This window comes from Amyelois transitella, chromosome 20 (genome assembly GCF_032362555.1).
Source record: "Amyelois transitella isolate CPQ chromosome 20, ilAmyTran1.1, whole genome shotgun sequence".
Lineage (NCBI taxonomy): Eukaryota > Metazoa > Arthropoda > Insecta > Lepidoptera > Pyralidae > Amyelois > Amyelois transitella.
In genome coordinates, this window is record NC_083523.1 from 115,061 (window position 1) to 126,852 (window position 11,792).

Genomic DNA, 11,792 nt, shown 5'->3' on the forward strand with positions numbered 1-11,792 from the left:
ACATATTCTGTATTTACAAATTCAGATAGTTCTGGAATATTATACAATTTATTGTCATTATCCCTAAAAAGCAACCAATCCCGCTCTAAATTATCTAACCGGATTTCGATATACTCGGGTGACAGTCTATCTTTCGGGCATTTCTTAAAATTTATGAAAGCCTTATTTATGGAAGTCATAAGTTTTTTTTGGACATTTATTAAAGCTTCCATTTTGTTACTTAAATAAAACTATACCTATAAATGTATGTTCAATAAATTCTTCTGATAATGTACTTTGATGAAAAACGCACTGTTCATGTGTAATTCTAATATTAACTTCTGCCAATAGTTCTCAATAGTCAAAAGTCTAGCTCTAGCTTAGTACTTGGTAAGAATATTATAGAAAATTATTCACTCACATTCACTTTCACTTTATATAACTGCAAATGACTTATCCCTGCGGCTTGTACTCTGCCTGGACGTAGACCACCAGCTTGGAGAGGCAACTTTCTGCTATACGCCGTTCCGCTGCACTGCCTGGTCTTGTCTTCCAATTGTCGCGTCGATTCTCAATCGTAATAGTAATAGAGGAAGGTTCTATACATGCACCGCATATGACGGGAAAGTCAAGGGTCTTGTTTTGGGAAAAACACCAAGCTTAAGTAGAATGTAAGTGTTCATAGGAGTAAGACGAAAAATATGTACAAAAGCATGCACAAGAAGTACGAAACTTGAGATAAGTTTTATGTACAAGCTATTTAAATGTACAAAAGTAATTCAAAGGGACTGCATAGCTGGAAATGATGTGGCTCGATTAGGACCAATGTTTATGCTGAAATGTTTGAACTGGAAAAATGAAACTGATATTTGTGGTTAAGAAATTCAATGTTGGTATATTTGCACTGATTATCACAATTATTGGTTAGATAAAAAATTAACTAAGACAGGATTTAATTCTTAAAAACATGCACTCATTAAATTTGTTTTGTTTAGATGTCAAAAAAATTCGAATTTTTTTCACTAGCATTCCATCAAATAAAAAATAAAGTATTGTTTTTATAACTGGCCAGCACTTGGCTAGCAACAAACAAATAGTAACACAAAGAGGTTGAATGTTTGAAAATGAAATTCATAGAAGTTTGAACAAGGGATAGCAGGAAGTCTCTGCCTTCCTGCTCTCTCTACATACTTATTTTGCCTAATTAACATTCACCAATCACCTCACCAAACTCCTTGATATACTTTCTGTTAAAGCGACTCGGAGTGGTGTAAAGATAACGATTGGGGAAGCATATTGCGGATAGTTTTTGACGAATTATACATGTATGTACGTGTTTATTTATTACCAATTAAATAAGCATTATTAGGTTAGTGACTAAACCTATTCTGCTTGTAATGAGCAGGACTTCTTGCGAATAAATAAATGCAATCGGGGCGCGTCATAGCGTGCTAGCAAAACCGCGGCTCTGATAATACGTCGGCGCAGTTCGCGATCGGTCGTCGCGTGACGTGTGATCTACATTGAAAGGATTCTGATTTACGTAGAGCCACCATTCACTATGTGGATGTGGTTTAACGTATTTTATTTGTTTGATAACGCATCATATATATATACATATATTATATAATCAATCATGATTTTTTTATTGGAGATAATAAAATCATAATGGGTTTTAATTACAACATTGCATCGAAAAGACGTGCAATAAGATAAAATGCACCCGTTTAGTACTGTCATCTTTCGATGTTATAGTATCGAGGCCAAATTTGTTTTAAAAATAATAATACAATTGTTTTGTTTCTGGCATTAAATGTATTCGATGAATGCAAATATTGCATTTCTATGATGCCAGCACAATGAGCTAATGATAAAAATATAGAGGGTATAGAAGTTAAACTGTAAGGCGGTGATTACAAAATTAAAGTTATGTTTTTCAAAGTTATGTCATTTTAAAAACAATTTTTATCAGTTTTATTGAAATGGGTCGGAGTGGGAAGACCTAGATGAACGTATCTTGATCAAATTAAGGACGTCCTGGCAAAGGGTCAGGTCAAAAGTACCCGAAACCGCCGAGCTTGTATGAAGAGAGTTATGAATGTGGACGAAGCGAAAGAAGTATGCAGAGATCGTGGCAAGTGGAAAGAGGTAGTCTCTGCCTACCCCTCCGGGAAAGAGGCGTGATTTTATGTATGTATGTATGTATGTATGTTTATTGAAATGTACCTATATAATATTTTAATGTATTAAAATATTTTATGACCTTTCACTTTTTGAATCACAATTCTATTATTAAAGCATACCTACAGCTGAACGTGGCCTTTCAGTTTTTTCGAGACTTTTGGCTCTGTCTTACGGGGTTTAAGGGATAAATAAATCATTATATGTATGAATGTTTAATCAATTTTTTTTGCGATTAATTTGTTTTGTATGGTCATTCCAATTCATTCAATTCCATTAAAAAAAAAACAATATTGCTTACGTCAGCCTAGCCAATTAGTGTTATCGGACTTGCTTCAAAGCTTTACCTCTGCATCTGTCGATGTTCCGCCTCCTGCTCCCGCGCTAGTCGGCCCGCGCTCCGCCGAGAGCGAAGGCTCGTGCTCATGAGAGACCATGAATTGGGACTCCCTGTATCTGGTTTTTATCATCAGTGTGGTTTTTTGCAAATGGCTTGTAAGTTTTCAGCGTTATATTTTTATATAAAAAAAAAACAACCTACTATTTCTTAGTGTAAATCGTTTGGATTGACTACTTTTTATATAAGTTGTATAAAGTTTACTCTCGGAAAAAATTAAAAAAAAAAACTTTTTCTAACCTTTAAAAAATTTGTAGTATAGTTTTCAATGGAGGTACCTTGTGTGTTGTTTAATTACAGTGAATTTTTCAAGAATATTAAAAAGTTCTAAGAAGTTCCTACGAAAATTACTTGGCAAGGTAGCTGTCAGTTGTAACTTCAAGTAAAAAAAAAACTTAAATAATGAATCATGGAGAATGCAACTACATATATTGGAAGCGGTAGTAGTTATAATAAGATTTAAGTGAGTGACGTCAATACGTGATACCTTGTATCCAATTTTGAAAATAAATCTATTCTATTCTATTCTATAGATAAGTTGTGTCATATGTCCTCGTGTTTGCCGTCTCCAGAAGTACTACCGCACGCTGAGCGAGATCAAGGGCGAGGTGGAGAGCATCATCAAGGCGGGGCGCAAGCTGGTGGACGCGGGCGCCGCGCCGGCCGCGCTGTCGGGCGAGCTGGACGCGCTCAAGGAGCTCTACAACAAGCTCGGCGCGCAAGTCACCGACGCCAAGACCAGGCTCGAGGGCGCGCTGCTCACCGCCAGGGAGCTGCAGGGGGACTTGCAGGTAATGCTGCCGTGGACCAGTGTAGGAAGTATAGTTATAAAAAGTTATTTATAACAGAAGAAAGAAGGAAAAAGGAGGAGAGAAATAATCAGTTTCAAAATAACTATATTATTAACATAAAAATGAGGAACATCTAACAATAAAATTAATTTTTGACATAAGTCTCACTAACAAACCATGGCAACCGTTGCTACGGCGTCTAGCAAGAAGGTTGCCTACAACCAGAAACATTGGTGAGGCTCTCTCGTTGGACGAGCACAAGTCACCGCAATCAAAGACTACGCTCGAAGGAACCTCGCTTACTATACTGAAAGTGATATTTGATTGTTTGAGAACTTGTTCGTGCAGACTCTGTCGGTATGGCTGGACGGGCTGCCGGCGGACATGTCGCCGCAGTCGCTGGAGCTGGAGATGTCGCGCATGGAGGCGCTGCGCCGCAAGCTCAACGCCGCCGTGGCCGAGCTCGCGCACTCCGCGCCGCACCACCACTTCGCCGCGCTCAGCCACCAGGTCTCCGCTCATACATATGGTCACGTCTATATCCCTTGCGGGGTAGACAGAGACAACAGTCTTGAAAAGATTGAATGGCCACGGTCAGCTATTTGGCTTAATGATATAATTGAGATTCAAATAGTGACAGGTTGCTAGCCCATCGCCTAAAAAGAATCCCAAGTTTGTTAGCCTATCCCTTAGTCGCCTTTTACGACATCCATGGGAAAGAGACGGAGTGGTTGTATTCTTTTTTGTATTGGTGCCGGGAACCACACGGCTCCACTCTATCTTATTTCCTATTCAAATACTATAAGGTAGTAATCTGAGAAATCAATACTTACCCGAATGAAGGCTCGGACGAAATTGTATTGACGATATGAATGTTGGTCAGGTGGACGCCGTGAACGCTCGCTGGGACAAGATAAAGCGCGCGTCGAGCGAGTCGCTGCGCCGGCGCCGCGCCGCCGAGCGCGAGGACGGCGCCAAGGCGGCCGAGGTGAGTGCTATCATCACCATCTATGAGTACGATACCGACCGACTGATGGGCACACAGTATATACTAGGTCATATTAAGATTAAATTCGTTATGTATGTTTTGGAGGAAAAAAGGGATTCGTTAAAGAATTTCACGAGGCGCGGAGCGAAGAGACATCTGCTCTGTCAATATGGGTATAGCTTTCAAATGCTCAAATGCAAATAATTTTTATTGGTCATTTCCCTTGATATATTATTTCAGCTACGACAGATTTGAATGCCTCCCTCACTTTCTATAACTTTGTGAAATTTTGTAAAAATATCACACTTTTTACCATGGCGCTGTATTTATAGCTTGTAGTATAAGAAATGGTTTTGATTTGCTTTGCTTAAAATAAAACCTGTCACGCTTTTGATCGTATTATAATATATAAGATATTATGTTTTTTGTGTTCAGTTTTTCATTAAATCATATGGGAAATAATATAACCATTTCAATTATTGTTCAAAATGTTAACGCAATACGTTGGTCCAGCTGGGACTAGAGGACTAAACAACCGGGACAAACGCCGATGACAACCTGGTTGTCGAAAAAATTATTTACGTTCATTCGATGGGCAAATGATTTTTTATGTTTCTTTTAAAATTAATGTATATTTTTATCCACTTAAATTGGGATTAAAATATCTATATTCGGCTGTCACCATTATCTGTGGGCACACATCGATGTGGAACAACTTTCATTTACGTTGTAACTGTACATTACTCATTGTATATTACGTCATCGCTTTGGTGGAACCAGCACGCAGCTTCGCAGCAATGGAGGTAACAGTGTGGTGTGACGTCATAACCTACTAAACACGTAGTTCCGGATAGTGTGTACATACTAAATGTAAATAAAGAGCAGTTCGGTGTGGGCGACGTGTGGCTTCTCACTACATTGATCATCGTCACACGGCTTCGGGGATCATTTCATCGCAGTGAGTGCACTAACATGTAAATATCATTTGAACGCGACAGTCGGGAGGCGTATTGTGAATGTGGGGTTGGTTGCAGGGCGGCGGCACAGAGGGCGCCACTGTGTACGAGAGCGTCACTGACACCATCAAACGGCGCCTCGAGAGTCCCGCGCCCGACGACAAGCCGGACGTTAAGAAGTCCAAGATACCGCTCGCCGTCCGCAGTCCGGTCCCCATACGGAGGGAGCTGCGAGAGGGACGCGCTCCCTCCGCAGAACGAGCGCTGCCTCACCTCCCCTCCCACACACTGCCTGCACCCGACACCACCGCCACACCCGCCTCGCCCGACACTCCTGATACGCCAGCCGCCAAAGATAGCAGCACATTCAACTTACTAAAAGACAGTGAACTTTTTACTCGAATATCCAATAACGACGTGGTTCCCAGCGAGCTGGAGATACAACCCGCACCGTCGCGCGTGGTGGTGACTACCCACGAGATTGTCAAGTCCTCGGTGTCGGAGCCGGCGGCCAGCAGTGCCTCCGTCGTGCAGTCGATGCAACATGCCGACACAGTCACTGTTACAGATGATGGTGTGACCGACAGACGACCTTCCGTCGACCTCGGCACGGAACCCAAGACTTTTGTCGTCGAAGTAAAGAAGTTAGAAGAGCGCATGACGCCGACGTTAGGCATTCTTAAGCAGAAGAACAAAGAGCCGGAGCGGCCGAGACGTACAAAAGTGAGGATCGACATCCCTGATTTGATACCCAGCGCGGGGGAAGACGTTTCAATGAGAACGCCGCCGCCTACCCCCATGGAGGAAGGGCTAACTGAGGCGGAGTTAACGACGATCGCCAAACATAAAGATGCTCATCACAAACTCTTATGCGATGAAGTAAACGAATATTTGATACTAGATGACGTACCTAAAGAACAGGCCGCGTTGCCTGAACCGTCGGCCACGGAGAATCTGTCCGAGGATAAGGAGAGCAGTTTGCAGGCAGAGCCGGAGGATAGAGCTAGTGACGGCGCCACGTCGGAGGTGCCGCTGGATGACGAGGCCATTTACTCTGAAGTAGAGGACTGTGCGCAGGTATTCATTCAGAAATATTGTGTGACTTCCAATTGCTCCTTCATAAAATATTTTCATTAATTTTATTATCAATCATAATTGTAATCTACATGTTGTTCAAATCATTACCTAAGAATAAAATTGTAAAACTGTCGAACGTGATTTGTTGAAAAAATTTTAGGGCAATTAATTATTAATCGTGTTTTCTTTAACATATCTTTGTCATAAATGTTTCAAATTTGGTTAGTAATTTGAATGTTTGTGTATCTAGACGTAATGTGTTTGATTTAACTTTTAATAATTTACCTGTGTGGCTTAAATATGTATTTCCTTACTTATCTAACTAATTTATTTTTAGTTAATAAAAATCAATTTATCTAAGAAATTTTGATTGGATGACAATCGATTCGGACTTCTCTATAGTTTTATGTACAAAAAAAATACAGACGAAATGGATAATATAAAAAAAAATATAAAGATAATATAAATAAAAAAAAAAAAAAAAAAATAAAAAAAAAAAAGAATAGGACCACTCCATCTCTTTCCCATGGATGTCGTAAAAGGCGACTAAGGGATAGGCTTACAAACTTGGGATTCTTTTTTAGGCGATAGGCTAGCAACCTGTCACTATTTGAATCTCAATTCTATCATTAAGCCAAATAGCTGAACGTGGCCTTTCAGTCTTTTCAAGACTGTTGGCTCTGTCTACCCCGCAAGGGATATAGACGTGATTATATGTATGTATGTATGTACGAAATGGATGGAACTAAAAAACTAATAGTTTGAGCGATGATGAACAAAGTCTGACAATGTTAATGTAAGTTTGGTCACATGCAGCTCTCCCCTCCCCTGTCGAGCTCGACGCCGCTGAAGGAGGGCAAGGCCACGGTGGTGGCGATGTCGCCCAAGCTGCCCGCCAAGCTCGCGCCCGAGCGCTATCAGCGGACTGACGACGAGGTGGGTCTGCTCGCTATACACTCGATGATCGCGGCGCTGCCCCCCACTGGCAGTGAGGCGGCTCAAAAACAACTGTAATGGATTGAGATTGAAAAAATACCAAATTATTACCGGTATACTAAAAAAGAAAAAAAAGGACGACTTGAAAAATTCAATAAGGTTTAATATTAAATCAAAATACGCCGCAATTCGATTTGGACTTCAGCTATTTAACCATTATCTTTTTTCTCATACAGCCATCGTCCCCGCGCAGTCCCCTACCCCCCTCTCCTCCAGCAACAGCGTCAGAAGCGCCTTCAGAACTGCAGAGTTTATTCGGCGAGTGCGATGAAGCGCTGATCCGTTTTGAGAGCGAAGCGCTGCAGCTGCTGCGGAAGATGGACGTGATGCTGCTCACCGTGCGCGGGGTGGACGCCGAGCGAGATCCCGCCAAGAGGCTGGAGGTGAGCTTGGACGCCACAGGACTCCATTGCCTTAATCTCGGCACAATATCATGTTTCGCCAAAAGATAGACTTCACTTTTTAAGACTCCGTCCGTGTAGTGTGTCCGACCGAATAGAGTCAATTGGCTCATAAAGATCATGCAGCATCGTTCTACGTAATGATTATTCGCATATTACCTGACTGCTCTTCTGGATCTGTAAGATATCCAGAGCTATTCCTGAAACGAAGCCAATCTAATGAGATCCCTTGTGTTCCAGATCTTGAAGAACCAACTGGGCGCCCTGGCCCCGGCGGCCGCGGCGCTGATCTCCCGCGGCGACTCGCTGGTGTACGACACGCACCGACACAACACGAAGCTGGCTGAGTACATACAATCGCATTTGCAGGTCGGTTTTATATAATATACATATATCATGTTTTCAAACATCTATCTACCTATATACTATCATGGCACTCTGCTTTGTCCGGGCCGGGAACGTGGCCAAACCCTTAAAAAGTGCTCGTATCTTTCACTCTCTCGTATCTATCTTTGATCGGTACTTGTGGCTGTGTACCGTCTGCCGATATATACACAGTGTTGTTACATTCACAGGACAAATTGCGCAACAAATGGTCGACAGTAATGTCCGAGATCGAGAGCAAACGAAACAGCGCGTTACGAGCCGAGGACGAGGTCAACGAGCTCTCCGCGCTCGTGCGGGATCTCTCGCGCTGGCTCGCCGACGGCGACGGGGCGCGGGACGAGGTGAGCACGGGATGACTTCATGATCAAAATCCAACAAATTTTTAATTTAAATACCACAAGGAAACGATGCAAGTGTATGGTTTATGGCGAAGTAACTGTGCATTTGAACTTGGACAAATGAATCGCATCTATATTTGTTCCGTTGCAGGTGATCGCCCGCTCGGAGTCATTCGCGCGCCTGCAGCAGCTGTCGGAGTCGCTGCAGGCGGCGCGCGTGCGCTTCCCGGCGCGCGGCGCCGCGCACGCGCTGGCCGCCTTCGCCGCGCTGCAGCAGCGGCTGCAGCTGCCGCCCGCCGCCCCGCCCGAGGTAACACACGCGCTAGCACCCCATACATGGCATGCACATTAGTCTGACCGATGCTCCGTGTTAGCAAACATCGTGAGTAAACAGGATGTTTATCAATGATAGATCATTGATAAACATCCTGTTTACTCACGGCAACCGTACAACACAACACGGCAACCGTACTTACAACACAACACGGCCCGTATTAGAATACGGGTCAGGTTACCCTATTAAGGTTCCGGAGGTCAAATTAAACTCGCTGCGTATAAATTACTTACCTTACACCGAATATAGGATCATATGCAAAGGTACATCCCTGAATCCACAGGGCGAAGGTGTAATCGGGACTAATGCACGGAGGAAGGAAAAGAACAAGCATTTATACTCGACGGACCGTCCGTTCTGAAATCCATGTAATTTTCTATCTACGGATGTTCAAATTTTGTTGCTTCTTATTCATTACTAGTGAATCTGTATGTGTTAATTACTCTTACAAATTTTAGTTTTACAATTTTTGTCTAGGGGGGCTGACAATACATATGACGTCTTACGTTAACATCGCATTTTCTAGTCCAGACTTTCCGTCCTAAATACCTGCCAATAATTTTTGTTACGTGAATGTCCAGACTCAGGAGTCGTGCGGCGAGCTCGTGCGGTCTGCTAACGCGTGCCGCGAGAGCGTGTGGTGCGCGCGCGAGGCTCTGTCCGCGCCGCCGCTCAACGGACTGGAGTTCGACGAGTTCCCGCTGCAAGAGGACGCTTTGGCTGTTTGTATTCTCATATTAAACAAATCTAGCACAGATATTATGAAAACGAATAGGAAGAGTTTGAACGTAAGCTTTGACACTTGAAGCGTAACCTGTAGAAATTAATCTATCCTGACCGAATGCCTTACTGAAACACATAAAATGTTTACAAACGTGATTTTTGAATTTTGAACAAATTCATTTATTATTTTTTACCAACAGAAAGTGAAATCCTCCATCACGGAAATCGAAGCAAAACTATCAGACTTGGACAAGGAATGTTCCCGATTAAGCAAGCGAGCGAATACCGAACAAGCTAAACGCGTCCTGGACAAACTTCACGAAGAGTTCAATCAGCTGGACAGCGCTTACAACGCTCGCTACGAGCGCTGGACGGAAGCCAGGAAGCAGTGGGCGGAGCTTTATGCCGCATTGGAGAGTTGCGGGGAGTGGCTGGATGTGGCGTTGGAGGACGTGGCGGATGTTGATGCTCCGGTCGAGGTGAGTGTCTATAGCTCACGGCGATACAGCGCTGGGCTACAGTGCTTTGTGGTGTCTTGGGGAGTTGCGCGGAGTGGCTGGATGAGGCAAAAAGTTGGCTATTGTTTCTTTTGAGGATCCAGTCTTGAATATAGGCCTCTTCTCTCTTCTTGCACTTTTGGCGATCTTGTGCCCGGCTAATCCAGTCTCGGCCTCCGTTCCGTCGGATGTCGTCCCCCAGCGCTGCGGTGGTATACCGCGCCCTCTGGGGTCAGCTCTCGATCTCAACTCCAGGACTCGTCTTGTCCATCAGCTCCCGTGCATTCTCGCAATAAGCCCTACCCATGCCCACTGTTTTTGCTATGACGTCTAACTTTAAAATAAAAAAGTAAAAAGGTTTCATCATTCTGGAAATGCAGGTTACGCGAGTTTATTTTTCTTGAAGTTTGGAGTGTTCGAGTAAGGAATGTATCCACATTTTTATTCTAAGCTTGGATAGTTGTGAAGTTGACGTTGTTGAAGCAAATGCTGCAGTGCAGTTTGTTACCGCTTCTTCTGCAGTAACGCCTTGGAAGCGGCAGTAAACTGAGGTTTAATTAATTTATTTGACGTTAACCAATGTTGTGAAACCAAAAGATTTGACTATTATTAAGCGATATGAAGTATCCTATAATAATGAAAAATTTTTTTTAAATTTTGAATTTGAACCATCGACAGGAGCTGCAGCAGAAGCTGCAGTCGCTGGAGCAGGCGCTGGCGGCGCGGCGCGGCGCGGTGGAGGCGGCGCAGGGCGCGGCGCGCGGCGTGCTGGCGGCGTGCGCGGGCGCGCTGGCGGCCGACGTGCGCGCGCAGCTGCTGCTGCTGCGGCGGCGCTGGGCGCAGGCGCAGGCGGCCGCGCGCGCGCTGCGGGACAGGTACTACTCGCTCGCGGCGGGCTCCCTCGCGCACTGCTCGATACTCAACCGCCTTCCCCGGCAGGGTGTCCGCGGCGCAGCAGGCGGCCCCGGCGGGCGCGGCGCGCGTGCTGCAGCAGGTGGGCGCGCTGCTGGACACCACGAGCGCCAACCCCAGCGACCGCACCAGCCTCGCCATCCGCCTCAGCCTCGTGCAGGTGAGCAGTGTGTAGCGGGGTACACAGAGCCTGTGCTCGCTATTAGACATTTAAAAATTTTATTAAATAAAAAACCTTATTACAAAAAAAATTAAAAACAAAAAACAAAATACCCGATTATTTATGAACCGAATTTCAGCTTCCTGCGACCAGTAGGTCAGCTGTACGTTGTCTGTCAGTCACTTTACCAGCACAAACATTTTTAAAGTTTAGAAGAAATACGCGACAGTACAGTACTTTCCAACATTACGTGGGGTCTCAGAAGCTTCGCAATGGAACCGACGCCGCTATGACACCGATGCATTGTTGGAAAGAAGCCAACACATCACTGTCTTTATCACAACATCTTAAAATCAACCTCATGTTGAGAGACATAAAGTCTCATTTCGATTGGGACATTTCTACGCACTGCAATTTCGAATAGGAACGTCGTAATGTGGAACATATCCCAACTCACCTATATTGATTTGGGGTGAACGCTCACTGAATGCCAAAAAGAAATAGTACTAAGTGTTAGTGTTATGTTTTTATTAAACTTTTAAATAATAATGTTAATGATTATGTATGACCCGGGAACATGTTTTAAGATTCATCGACTCAAGATCAGAATTGCATTTAATTTCGTATTTTCGTTATAATTGCAGTTCTCATCGGAAATTTTGCAGAATACAAAGA